The 15,119-nt window shown below is 36.8% G+C and overlaps 1 pseudogene; it reads right to left on the minus strand.

Moving 5' to 3' along the window:
• Window positions 1-192: 192 nt before the first annotated feature.
• On the minus strand, window positions 193-13,186 carry LOC107869668 (annotated as a pseudogene).
• Between the last annotated feature and the right edge of the window lie 1,933 nt (window positions 13,187-15,119).

Genomic DNA, 15,119 nt, shown 5'->3' on the forward strand with positions numbered 1-15,119 from the left:
GAGAAATTATTTCACTTTAACCAAAAAAATAATGTTTGACAATAAAAAATTCAAATACAACTTGAAGTTGTATCTGGAAAAGTGAAAACAACCCTCAAGTTGTTTTCACTTTTTCTCATCTCACTTTCACTTTTTGTCTTTCTACAAGTGCAAGAAAATCTTTCAAAAAAGTATGGCCAAACACAAATCAAATTCCAACTCCAAAAAAATTTGGTTTTCACTGCCAAACGCCTGCTAAATTTGTTAAATAGTTTGAATTTGCAAAGATTAAAAGAATCCAAAAAAAATCAGTAAAAGGAAAAAAAATTGTTGTTTCATTCCACAATTTTCAAGCCCACTTGGCAAAACAAGCAAAGTTTTAATACAACATAGCAGAACATCGCCAGAAACTATTGATTGCGACAACATACTGGCATGTCTTGGCTGCAAACAGTTTGCCATCTCCCGTCATTATAAATGCTAAATCTACATTGTCAAGCTCTCTGGATTCTCAATAATCTTTGAAAATGTTTGAAGGAAGGCAGCCAAATCAGCACCATAAATAATCCGGTGATCTACCGTTACATTCACCTGTATAACGTAACAAGGTCCGTGCAAAATATCTTATAGTGAGAACTTTTGATAAATCTTTAAAGCATGGATTCACTAGATAAACTTCGAATGATTGTACATGATTAATTACAACATCAGTAGTTAAACACTCTTTCAATCAAACAAAAGGTTTGAGCCAGCATAGAAGTGGACAAGAACTCACATTGGAGAGGCAGAGATATAGAGGTCATCCAAAAAGGTGCAAGAAAAGGGCAAGCTCAAGGGATAACCAATTAATAAATTGCCCGATGATGCATGTAGATCAGTGAACCAATAAAGGTTACAATGCTTATCTTCTAGCTTTATGTAAATATAGTATTGAGTTTCAAGTGAAATTCAATACGACTATTTTTTATGACCAAGAAATTTGTCTAAAGAGCATCCAAGTGCATGACTTAGTAGTCAATGACTTAGCAGTCAATAAGTGGAATGAGAACCACAAGGTCTCATATCAAGCGAAAGCAAGGTGATTTCATCTCATCTGTCCAAGTCTTGATGGACAGAGTTGTCCCACCCTAGTGTATATGTTGGTCGAAGATAGTAGGTTACCCAGTTGAATAAGCCCAAGCCCAAGTGTGTGCAAGTTAGCCGGACACTACGATATCAAAAGAAATCGTCTAAAGCTAACCTTAGGATCAATCCCAACCTTCAAAAATTGAGGATAATCGGCCCTTGAAACTAGACAAGACTACAATGTCTAGCCGAAGAAAATTCAACTATCTAAACTCCACATTTCAAAAGAACAAAAAGATAGAAGAATATGTAATACATAAACAAAAGATACTATGACCCAAATTGAGAAATGTTATGGGAATGCCATTGTAATACCCCAGGAAATTTTTCGTTAAAATTTTGTGCGTAAACGTGTTGGGTTCTATCTTCTAGAATGAATTATAAATTTTTCGTGCGGAATGTCTTAGATTATGACCCACCATTGCATAGAGTATCGAATAATCTTTCCAACGATATGTGGATCATCCAAAACGGACACCCGAGCGACGAGTTATGAACATTCCGATCGAATCGTGAATAGTAGCGAACAGTAAAACGTGCAAGAAAAAGTACTGAGGCCTGGCATATTTTTTCTCCAACTTTAAATGATCATAACTCCTTTTACATAACGATCTGGGTGATCTACTATATATCAACGGAAAGCTCTACGAGTCCTCTTTCCAATGAAATTGATTTCATCCAATTTGTCCATCGAAGCAAAAAGTTATGGTCGATCTACTTCAACCTATCAAAAGCAAATTTTTAGGTCAACTTCAAACGATCATAACTCCTCGTACACAATGATCTGGGTGAGATACTATATATCTACGGAATGATATGAGAGTCCTCTTTCTAATGAAATTGGTTTCATCCAATTTGGATATCGGAGTAAAACGTTATGGTTGATCTAATTCAGACTATCAAAACAGTTCACCAAAGGACAGATTCAAGAATTATTTGATTTTTAGGGGCGTTTTGGTCATTCCCCCTAACCCAAAATCCGTCGAAACTCTATATTAAAGCCTATTAGAAGCATTATATGTAATATTTCATCAAATTCCCTCAAAAAGAAAACCCTAAGCTCCTTCCTACATCCAACTTCAAAAACCTCCAAAGTTCACCATTAATTCTACAAATTTATTCAAGATTCCAAGTTCCTAGTTCAAGAACTTCAAGAACCTCCAAAGTTCACCATTAATTCTGCAAATTTATTTAAGATTCCAAATTCCTAGTTCAAGAACTCCAAGAACCATCATTCAAAGGCACGATTAACATCTCAAAAACGAGTATCGATCTAAAGTTCATCATTCAAGGTATGTGGAATTTTTCAACAAGAACTCTCTTTCGTTCTTGTGCCCAAAAGTAATTTTCTTTACAAAGGCATGATTTTTATTTGATTTTTACGAAATGAAAGTATGAACCCATATCTTATGATGATTATTATGATATCTTGATGTTTATGATTTTGAAAGATGAATTTACATGTGTGGAGATATAAAGCATGAAGCTTGAACAATATTTATCATGATTTTGATATTTGTGTGGTGAATCCCCATAGAAAATTGTGTTTTTTTGAGAAAGTGTGTTATAAGCACGTTGATGTTGACTATTTGAGATATTTTGAATGATTTGACCTTTTGGTCTTAATGGAGTTGTTTTGAACTCGAGTGTGAAAGAAATCCACAACGTGGTTGATTTTGATAGATGGGAAGCACGATGGCTCCTGATGTATATTTATATATTACTGAAATTGTTTTGTTGTGGATTGTCTTTGAAATGATCTGAGCTAAGTCCGAGAGAAATCTTTAGCATCGAGTGGGAGGTATAAAGCGACCATACTTCCCTAGAACTACGTGCCCTCATAGGAGTGAGTCTGAGGCTGATTTATATAGTGATCACTAGTTTGTGTGGATTTGATATCGATAGTCCTACTCCGATGGCAAGGATAGGACGGCTCTCCCTAACGTGGGTTGTACGTTGGACTCCATGTATCTCACATGGTTTATGTCTGTTATAGGATCTCCCAGTGTGTGTGTGTTTCCTTGTGTCTATGGTGAATGGTGAAGTGATTTGAAAGTGAAATTGTGAAAGTTATTCTTTCGAAAGATTTAAATGATATTTACATTATGAGAATTGATATTCTTGATGAACTGAAAGTGATTGATAAATTATATAATGACTCACATGTGTTATTGTACTTATTTCATCCTCTCATGATTATGATGATTTTCTTCGGGCTATGTGAGTCTTTCATACATCCTGCATATTTCTTATAAATATTTATGATGATGATGTTTATACAACTGCATACACCCCCATATACTCGGTTCCGTTCCATAGTACTAACCCATATCTTCGGATGTGGGCTGCATTTTCTCAGAATGTAGGTTCAGGTGCTCCGTTCCAGGTTTGACAGTGATTCTTCGGGCACACTGTTCTACATCCTCTATTGTGGTAAGTCCTCATGTTCCGAGGACGTGATGTCTGATGTTGGTTTCACGAAATTGTTTACATTTGATAACTGAGTATAAGTCAGTTGGGGCATGTCTCAATGGCTCGCTGGTTTTATTGATTTTCTTAGAGGCTTGTCAGACTAGTATAGATGTTCGGAGTTGACTAATAAGTCATATTTTGTTATCTTTCTAAAATTCTTTTATTCTTGGATGATGATTACTCTGTTGATATTTAAGGGTTATTTATGGAAACCCCGTTGATTTGTGTTGAACTGAATGAAAATGGCTCAAAGAGTTAGCTTAGGGCTGCTCGTAGCCTCAAGCACCGTGTGACGCTTCGGGACCCATTTTCTGGGGCGTTACAGCCATACCATATGAAAGTACCTCTCTAAATGAAAGAAAAGTTCCGCCAAGAGTTTACCACAACCAATGTTATATGCGAGTTTCACCACTACTGGCCATCACTACCACAAAGTGGGTATTGTAGAAAGTAATGCTCAATATATGATATGATTGAAGGGGGTAAACAGGGAACAAGTTAGATTTAAAAAAAGACAGCCTCTTTGAGATCCTGTGAGTTTAGCTAAACAATAGAACATAAGGTGTTTTTGTAAATCCTTTAATTACTCCTCAAGATCAATCCGAAGTATTGAGGTTTCCTTCTTCCCTTTACCATCTAAATCATTTACCTTCTTCAGTTGACTTACGCAATTCAAATTTTCAGAATTCAATTTAGTAACCATTTTTTTAGTCTCAGATATCTAAAGAGTTAAGGCAATCAACTGATGTTCTTGATTCTTTACTTTCTTCTCAGCAATTAATTCCTATACAAAGTCTATCAACACACCAGCAAGCTCTTTTATCTTCCTAGCAGTGTAGTTATATCTAGGTTTTCCTCAATATCAAAGAGTGTTACAGCCTTTTCTTTTTCATCCTCTGCATTTTCCATTAGAGAACACTAGGAACCTTAGATTATTTTCTTATTATCCTGTTTCAGCATGAAACCATCTCCATACTCTATCTTTCTCAGATTTGGTGGACAAGTCTTCCCAAGCAGCCAACACTTTCTTTACTATACAGCTAGTTGAATTTTTTCTTCTTAATATTTCAGGATATTGATTCTTCTTTTATATTGGATAGTCCCTCATGCACCCATTTCTGTAAGGTTGGATTGCATCAGCCACATGTAGCAAGAGGGGCTCGCATCGCTTAGCATTATCGAATTATGTGACATGCGAGCATATTCCTGAACACTGAGCAGTGATGCGAGCAGGGATAATTCTCTATCAATCTCTGCTCTTGGATTGTAGTTCTGCTTCTTCTAGCTTTGAATTGCTTCTGTAATCTTGTCGGGCATTGCCCAAGACATGCCCTTGAGATTCAAGAATAGTCCAAAGCTGGCTAGTAACTTCACAACAACAACATACCCAGTGTAATCCCACAAAGTGGGGTCTGGGGAGGGTAGAGTGTACGGAGTCCATAACACTACCACTACCACGGATGGCTAGTAGCTTCGCAATGGGCAAAAAGATTGCTAACTTTCTCAGCACTTTCCCCACAAAAGAATATCTAGAACATAATGTGATCCCTTTCCTCATTAGGTTGTCTTGGGTCAGTATTTCTTCCTTAGCTAATAACCATACAAAGCAAGCCAATTTGTGTGGAATTTTGGTTTTCCAGATTCCTTTCCATGGTCAATGACTTGGAGATTGGTTGGGTGGATTCGTCCAGTTATAAGCACTGTTCACCTTAAATATACCCTTTTTGTTACCCTTCCATCGTAAAGTATCATGACCCCCCACCTGACCATTAAACTGTCCAATGGTATTGAAAAAATCTGTTGCTCCCTGGATCTCCCAATCATTCAATTGTCTTCTAAAATGAAGTTCCACCCTTGAGGAGACTAGTGATTAGCAATGGACTTCTGTTGATGTGGCTCTAGAGAATGAATATCTGAAACAAGGTTTCTAGCTTGCCCTCCTCATGCCAAATATCCTTCCACAAATTTAAAGTGCCAAACTGCTCAAGTGATACTTAAAGGACTATTTTGAACCTACTACCAAAGATGAGGGACAATTTTTGTCTTCTTCTCCCTATAATGCTAAAACATATTAAGTATTGGAACAAAACAAAAGTTGCAAGATAGATACGAGTAGAACAAATTAAATGTTAAGGATCCACATACCTAACACTAGCTAATCTAGGATTGAGGTGTAGTTTTTGTTGCAGAAAATGTGAAAGAAGAAACTCATAAATAAATTATGACCAAGGACTACCACCCAACCACACATGGGTGGAACTAATCCGATCGTGAGGCACAAGAAAGAAACAATCAGAACAATATTACATATACTAGAACCAAGTTAAGTACTACCCATCCACCCAAGAAATGATCATCTGATCAGGAGGGCTCATCAGCACTTAATGTGCGTTCATAGAAGGCTTCACAACTACATTTGTGACGACAAATTCTCAGGACATGCATCTCAGTTTTCATGCCATTCTTATTAACTGGCATCAACAACTTAGCAGTAACATTCTTTTTATTCTTGTAGCCCAGTCAAAGCAGCTGAAATGTGAGAGCAAACAAGAGTCCTACAATAAAAAATCCCAATTAGTGTTTGTTAGAACATGAGTAGAAATATGAATAGTATATGTAAAATCCCACTTGGAAAAGGATTGTACTATAGTGTCTATAAATAGGGTCTCGGTGTAATTATGTAGACACACAATTTTTCTCCATTAATTCTCACATGGTATCAGAGAATTGGTGAGAAACATCAGAAAAAAATAATAATAATAACTCAATCAGGTCAATAACGGTGACTTTTTTTTCAAATTTAATTTTGTGGGTTCTGTGAAAAATACAACACCACCAACAGGATCAGAAAGATCAGGCAACTAAAACCCAACTAAAATCGCCTGAAAAGTACCATCCACGCGCCGCCATGCGCCAACCGGAATCCCAAAATTCCGAAGAGATCTACTTCACGCGCCGGCGCGTAAGACAGTCTCCGGTCAAATTTTTGAGTTTTTCTTTCTTCTATTGGGGTCGCCGATCTATTCTTACTCTGACCATATATTCTTTTCCAGATTTCGATTACCGGAACCTAAATTCCGGTGACTTCATAATATTTTTGGTTACTGTCTTCTGTTTTTTGTTTCCAGTGGCAACCATTTCTTGGGGTTTTCAAGTTAAATTCCCAAGATGTCTTTCGGACATGATATTTTTGGCTCCAAAAATACTGGAATTAGAAGTTCAAGCACTATGATCACTTCCGAACCTTTAATGAGAAGTTCAAATTATTTAGCCTGGGCTTCCTCGGTTGAGTTAGGGTGCAAAGGTCAAGGTGTCCAAGATCACTTAACGAACAAGGCTAGTGTGGTAGATGAAAAGGGAAAGTCTAGCGTAAGATGTGAAAGCTAAAGAGCAATGGGAGAAAATTGACGCTCAATTATGTAGTCTCTTATGGCGATCTATTGATTCCAAGTTGATGCCTTTGTTTCGTCCATTCCAGACGTGCTATTTAGTTTGGGAAAAGGCTCATGCTTTATACACTAATGACATATCTCATTTTTATGATGTGATAGCTCGAATGACCAACTTCAAAAAACAGGAATTTGATATGTCTACTTACTTGGGACAAGTACAAGCAGTCATGGAGGAATTTGATACATTAATGCCCGTCACTACGTATGTAGAAAAACAATAATAGAACAAACAGATGTTTTTAGCTCTTACACTTGCTGGAGTTTCTACTGACCATGATGATGTATGTGATCAGATTTTAGCTAGTCCTACGGTTCCTACAATTGATGAGTTATTCTCTCGTCTACTTCGTCTTACCGCGCTCCCAGTCACAAAGTAGTTTCATCATCTACTGTTGACTCTTCTGTTCCTGCATCTCAAACCATAGAAAAACGAACATATCAGCCTATGAAAAATCGGCGAGGAGGAGGTCATTCTAGAAAATATCGATCGAAGTATAATTATTGCCATAAAGTTGGACACACTCAGAATATACGTCATAGTTTGCATGGTCCACCACCCAGTTATGATCCTGCTGCTGTAAAGGAATATAATGAGTTCCTTCGGAATCGAGCAAGTAAGCAGACATCTCCACAGCCTAATCGACCATCTAATAATACTCATATTGCCCAAACAGAATATGAGGAGTTCTTCCAGTATAGAGCAAGTAAGCAGACATCTCCACAAGTAGCCTCAGTTTCCCAGCCTGAGGTAATCCTTTTGCTTGTGTTTCACAATCTAGTACTCCTGGATCATGGGTTGTAGACTCAGGTGCTTTTGATCATATTTCTGGTAACAAATCACTTTTGTCTGATATTATTTATTCATAATCTCTTCCTGCTATTACTTTAGCCAATGGGATCCGAACAAAACCAAAAGAAATTGGACAAGCCAAACCCCTATCTTCTGTCACTCTAGACTCTGTTTTTTATGTCCCTGGTTGTCCTTTTAATCTTGCATCTATTAGTCGTTTGACACGTGCCCTTAATTGTAGCATAACTTTTTTTTATGACTCTTTTCTAATGCAGGACTGCAGTACGGGACAGACGATTGGCGCAGGACATGAATCACAAGGCCTTTACCATCTTACCTTACCTCTTCAAATTTCTTCACAACATGCTCTATTACAGACCCTCCAAACCTAATTCACAAATGTTTGGAGTTTATCCAAGCTGCAAAAGATGGTGCCTAGTTTGTCTAGTTTATCCACATTAGATTGTGAGTCATGTTAACTTGGGAAACACACCCGTGCTACTTTCCCACGTAGTATTGAGAGTCGTTCAGAGTCTATTTTCTCATTAGTACATTCTGATGTTTGGGGTCCAGGTAGAGTCAGTTCACCTTTAGGTTTTCGTTATTTTGTTAGTTTCATTGATGATTTTTCAAGATGTACTTGGGTTTTCTTAATGTAAGATCATTCTGAGATACTTTCTATATTCAAAAGTTTTTGTGCTGAAATACAAACTCAGTTTGGTGTTTCTATTCGTACTTTTCATAGTGACAATACCATAGAATACTTATCCTCTCAGTTTCAGGAGTTTATGACTCATCAAGGAATTATTCACCAGACATCTTATCTGTACACCCCTCAGCAGAATGGTATAGCAGAAAGAAAAAATAGGCATCTTCTTAAGACTGCTAGCACTCTTCTCATTGAATCCCATGTTCAGCTGCAATTTTGGGGCGATGCAGTCCTCACATCTTGTTATCTAATTAATAGAATGCCATCATCTTGCCTTCAGAATAAGGTTCCTCATTCTATATTGTTTCAACATTCACATCTCTACTCTATCCCCCCTCAGTGTCTTTGGGAGCACATGTTTTGTCCATAACATCGCCTCTGGAAAAGATAAATTAGCCCCTCGTGCTCTCAAGTGTGTCTTACTTGGTTACTCTCGAGTTCTAAAAGGGTATCATTGTTATTCACCAGATCTTCGACGCTACTTTATGTCCGCCGATGTCACCTTTTATGAATCCCGACCTTAGTAAATATCTTCTGATCATCCTGATATCTCTGAGATTTTACCCGTATCTCCAGTCTTACCCACACCATCCTTGGTATTACCCACATCTCCAAACTTACCCGAACCAACCTTTAAGGAATCAACAGTTACTTCTACGTCTCCAGCTACTGTGCCACCACTTCTGACTTATCATCATCGTCCGCGTCCACCATTAGTCCCAGATGATTCATGGCATCCGTCGGACGCTACTCCTACTGCGGACTTGCCTTCTTCTAGCCAATCAATTGCACTTCAAAAAAGTATGTGTTCCACTCGTAATGCTAACCCACACTATACTTTCTTGAGTTATCATCGTTTATCATCACCCCATTATGCCTTTGTATCATCTTTGTCGTCTATTTCCATACCTAAGACTATAGGTGAAGCACTTTCTCATTCAGGATGGAAGCAAGCTATGATAGATGAGATGTCTGCTTTACATGCAAGTGATACTTGGGAGCTTGTTTCCCTTCCTACAGGTAAACCTACTGTTGGTTGCCATTGGGTTTATGCAGTCAAAATTGGTCCAAACGGTTAGGTTGATCGCTTAAGGCTCGCCTTGTTGCCAAAGGATACACATAAATATTTGGGCTTGATTATAGTGATTTCTCCAGTGGCTAAAATAGCATTTGTCCATCTTTTCCTATCCATTGTTGTCGTTCGTCATTGGCCTCTTTATCAGTTGGATATTAAGAATGCTTTTCTGCATAGTGATCTTAAGGAAGAAGTCTATATGGAGCAACCACCTAGTTTTGTTGCTCAGGGGGAGTCTAGTAGCCTTGTATGTCGATTGCGCAGGTCACTCTATGGTCTGAAACAGTTTCCTCGAGCTTGGTTTGGAAAATTCAACATAGTAAGTCAACAGTTTGGCATGATTCGTAGTAGAGTTGATCACTCAATGTTTTATCGACATTCTCAAGAAAATTTGTGTATTTATCTGGTTGTTTATGTTGATGATATCGTTACCATCGGTAATGATGAAGATGGTATCTCTAAATTGAAGCAACATCTCTTTCTGCATTTTCAGACCAAAGACCTCGGCAGACTAAAATATTTTCTAGGTATTGAGATTGCTCAGTCCAGATCAGGTATTGTTATTTTCAACGCAAGTATGCTTTAGACATTCTTGAGGAGACAAGAATGATGGGATGTAGACCCATTGACACTCCTATGCATCCAAATGCCAAACTTCTACCAGGACAGGGGGGCCGGGGGCCACTCAGTGATCCTGAAAGGTACAAGCAATTGGTTGGAAAGTTGAATTATCTCACCATGACTAGACCTGACATATCCTTTCTTATGAGTATTGTAAGTCAGTTTATGACTTCCCCTTTTGATAATCATTGGGATGCAGTTGTTCGTATTCTGCAATATATAAAGTTTGCTCCAAGTAAAGGACTACTTTTTGAGGATCGAGGTCATGAGTATATCATTGGATACAAAGATGTTGATTGGGCAGGATCACCCTCTGATAGGCGTTCTACCTCCAAATATTGTGCTTTAGTAGGAGGTAATTTGGTGTCTTGGAAGAGTAAGAAACAGAGTGTGGTTGCTCGATCTAGTGCAGAAGCAGAATATCGAGCAATGGCTATAGCAACTTGTGAGCTAGTTTGGATCAAACAGTTGCTGAGAGAATTAAAGTTTGGAGAAACCGATAAGATGGAACTTCTGTATGATAATCAAGCAGCCCTTCATATCACATCAAATCCACTGTTTTATGAGAGGACTAAACACATAAGAGATTAATTGTCACTTTGTCAGAGAAAAGATACTCTCAGGAGATATTATTACAAAATTTGTGAAGTGAAGCGATCAACTTGCGGATATCATCACCAAGTCCCTCACCGGTCCTCATATTAATTACATTTGTAACAAACTAGGTACATATGATTTGTATGAACCAGCTTAAGGGGAAGTGTTAGAATGTGAGTAGAAATAGGAATAGCATATGCAAAATCCTACTTGGAAAAGGATTGTACTATAGTGTCTATAAATAGGATCTCGGTGTAATTATGTAGACACACAATTTCAATAATATTTTCTCCATTAATTCTCACAGTATTAATTTGAACCAAGTAAATAACTCCATCATCAGATACACCAGGTTATCACTACGAACCTCGAGATACTAACACCGCAAAAGATTTAAAAATCCAGTTCTAGATCAACAGAAAAAGATACTAGCTTAGATTCCTTGTGTAATGGAGGTCAACCCTTGTTTTGTACTTTTGCATCTTCTTGATGCCCATTAATGACACTTTCTTACTTGATAAAAAAAAGAAAAAATTTGTTTGTGTTATCCATCTCCAACTAAACAGTCTCTAACCCGACCAAAATAGAAGGACAAAGATAAAGGGTTTTCATAGTTTAACTTCAATACTTTAATTTTAAATTCAAACTAGCACTTTCAACCGCTTAAACAGAGGAACCGGATACAAGACATACCAGCATCTTATTTTTGACACAGAAGAAGCCTTCAGCATCAGCGACAACAGTAGGTTTTGACACTCCAACAGCCATAATAGTCCCCTGAATATTATCCCAGTTTCAAAATGGTTGCTATATCGGAATAAGAATGACTTGTAATCAGAAATAGAAGAAAGGCTATATCTAGTTTAACCTGGCCTGGAGGAAGAATAGCATCAAATCTGTCCAAACTAAACATGCCTAAGTTGGACAATTTGAAATTTCCTGAATAGAAAACCCGTATTTCAGTGCCCAAAGACCACAGCAGATGATGCAGCCGTCGAGGTACAAACTTAATAACAAAAAGATCAAATGAAACAAATTATTACCTGAATTGTACTCATGTGGCTGAAGTTGCTTAGCCCTAGACTTGTCTACCAATTCCTTTCATTTTAGAGATAACAGATAAAGATCCAACTACACCAAGGTAACAAAACATACACATTATCAGTAAATTTCAGATATTTCTCCAGCTCACTGTTGAATTAAACCAACCCATGAGAAGAGAAGCTGCTTAATTTAGAAAAAGTGAATTTGGGTGTTGCTAGCTTGTCAGCATCCTGAAGCACTGGGGTGATCAATCCACCATTAATTGCCACAGCAACAGCAATATTTATACTGCTATTATAAGTAAAGCTCTTTCCGTATTTACAGGTTGCATTTACAAGTGGATGTTGAGCCAGGGCCATTGCTGCAGCTTTAGCTAACGGTGCAGTCATTGTAACGCCTTTTGGCTTAACCTGTTATTCATTGAATTTTGTCAAGCACCAGAATTGAAATGCAAATAGGCGATGGAATTAAGACCAAAGCATTTGAAGGGCTCAAATTAGATCAACTTACCTTGTCATACAAAGCATCAAGGGCGTTTGTATTAACTGAATATCCAACACGGAATGTGGGAACAGATAGGCTCTCCATCATATTTTTTGATACTGCAGCTTGCATTGTGGTGAAAGGAACAGCTGTGGACCCTGGAATCTCAGGAAAGCTAGTTGGAGAAGCTTTTTTGGAGGCAACCGGAGTTGGAGCAGCTACTCCATTAGCTACAGGGATGCTCTTAGATGGGTTAGGTGTAATTCCTGAGGCTTTCTCGACAACGTCTGGAGTAATCCGTTCAAATGGACCCGTCCCAATCATTTTGTTGATGTCAACTTTATGCTGCTTTGCCAACTTCTTTGCATAAGGAGTAGCAATTATCTTTCTGGGCCCAGAAGTAGCGGCTGCCTGAGGAGGAGACACTTTGGGAGCAGAATCAGTAGTAGCAGGAGAAGGTGTAACTACAGATTGGCCTTTGTCTTTAGCTTTGGCTTAGGCAATTTCTTCTTTAGTTTCAGCAACAATAGCAGCAAGAATGCCATCGTAGAATGTCTCAACGTCCATGTCAGCTTTATCAGATTCGACAAACGACGACAGATTCTCCTTTAGACAGAAGGTCACCCTCGGACTTAACCCAGGAGACAATCTTGCCTTCAGTCATGGTAGAGCTGAGAGCGGGCATGAAGATCTCAAGGATCTTCGATTGGACAACAGGGAGTTTGTATCGGCGAGAGAAAGATGAGAAGCTGCTTCGTCGGAGGGACGAAGAAGAGATTGTGTAGAATGAGAGAGCAGGGGACCGGTATTGGAGCAGCGACGCCATTGGGAAATGCCGAATGATTTACACTGGAATTGGTTTGGGTGGTTAGTATATGTTTCGTGTTTTTCAAAAGAGAAAAAGGAATGGCCCGAAAGCGGCTATGAAATTTAAATTTTACTTTCTAGCTATTTCAAATTATGACTTCTTCTATACCGTTTCTACATACCTTCTATACAGTTTCTATATATATCTTAACATATAAATATTCTATATGAAAATTTTACAATTTTGACACACAATTTATACAGTAACTGTACATTATTCTTACACATTTTATACAACAATTATATAATTTTCATACACTTTCTATATATTTTTTATATATATTTTATACATATACATATTTAATAGAACTATACAATTTCTATACATATATTTTATATAGATACATATTTTATTTAACAATTATATCATTTTTATATAATTTAATTATTATTTTTAAACAATAAAAAAAAGCAGAATATCTAATTAGTTAAAAAATTTGTAGCCAAAAAAAAATTAAAATATTTTTAAAAGGGTCGAATTGCCCAAATTGAATACTGTGTCAGTATTGTATATAGACTGTATCTGTATTGTATATGGACTACGTAGGCCAAAATGACCCAAATTAAGAAATGACTATAAACCGAAAATAGTATATCCGACTGGCCACTTTTTGAAAAGTTTTCAAACTTGGGCAATTTGCTTTAAAAGGTGTTATAGAGTATCTTTTTCGCTAATAATTAATTAGGAGTGACATTGTAAAATCAAGATTGAAACAATGAAACAGACATGTCTAATTAGAAGTGATACAACAAAATTACTATAAAAAATACTTGCGAAAAAAATTAAATGAGTTTCATATAAAACGTCAAGTAAATTTAACATTAACTGTTATTAATTTTTTAATACTTAGATGACTTATAATTTTTTAATATTTAAATGACTTATAATAATTAATTATGGGTGATACAGTCAAATTATGGGTGAAACAACTGAAGCAAACATGTCATAAATATCTATTTTAATTTTTTATTAAATATTATTAATTTTCTAATATAAAAATAACTTATAATAATTAAATAGTTGCGAAAAAATTAAATGGGCCTCATATAAAACGTCAAGTAAATTTAACATTAATTATTATAAATGTTTTAATACTTAAATGACTTTGTATTTATTTTTTAATAATTAAACAGGAATTTCATGCTTGCTTTACACGAAGGTCTAGTTATGATGATAGGCTTGAATGCTCTAGTAGCGTACAAGTAAATGGCTAGCAAGAGGTTGTATTTATAAGTTGGGGAAAGTATAGAGCGTAAGTATACGTTCAGATCCTTTATCTATATTAGTCCTCATCATGCATCTATTCAAATTCAGTTACCATCTCAGTTACAGTTTCAGTGTTCAGTTTTTATAACCAGCATTCAATCCCAGAATCAAATACTTCAGCACTAGTCTAAACGTCAGTTATCAGAAATTTAGTCCAGTTTCATGATAGCTTGACAATGTTATAATTTATTGATTACTCAGTCAGCAGTACCTCAATACCTTAGTTTATTGAATGTTCCCAATCATATTAGATGCTTAGCCTAGCATTCTTGAGGTAATACAGTTTTCAAAAATCCATGCCCTGTTACATCATGTTACTCAGTCAATCCTTATCTCCTATACATAATGCTCTGCAGTTGCAGTTTAGTTATTCAAGACTAAGTGCAGTTTCGTCCTACAGACTCAGTATTCAGCTATCAGTCCTTTAGTTAATTAGACAAATCAGTATGGTTATGCATTCATGCTCAGCACCCACGTGAATCTTTTCAGTAGTCTTAGTTGCAGTGCAAGAGGATTAGTCATTTCATCTTAAATGGTGTTCGTAGGCCTCAACTCATCTTACCAAATCTTAATCAAGTTATGATCTTCTTACTTAGCTATCTTATACAAATAAATTCATACAGTTTGGTTTCCATGTC

Source organism: Capsicum annuum, chromosome 4 (genome assembly GCF_002878395.1).
Source record: "Capsicum annuum cultivar UCD-10X-F1 chromosome 4, UCD10Xv1.1, whole genome shotgun sequence".
Taxonomy (NCBI): Eukaryota; Viridiplantae; Streptophyta; class Magnoliopsida; order Solanales; family Solanaceae; genus Capsicum; species Capsicum annuum.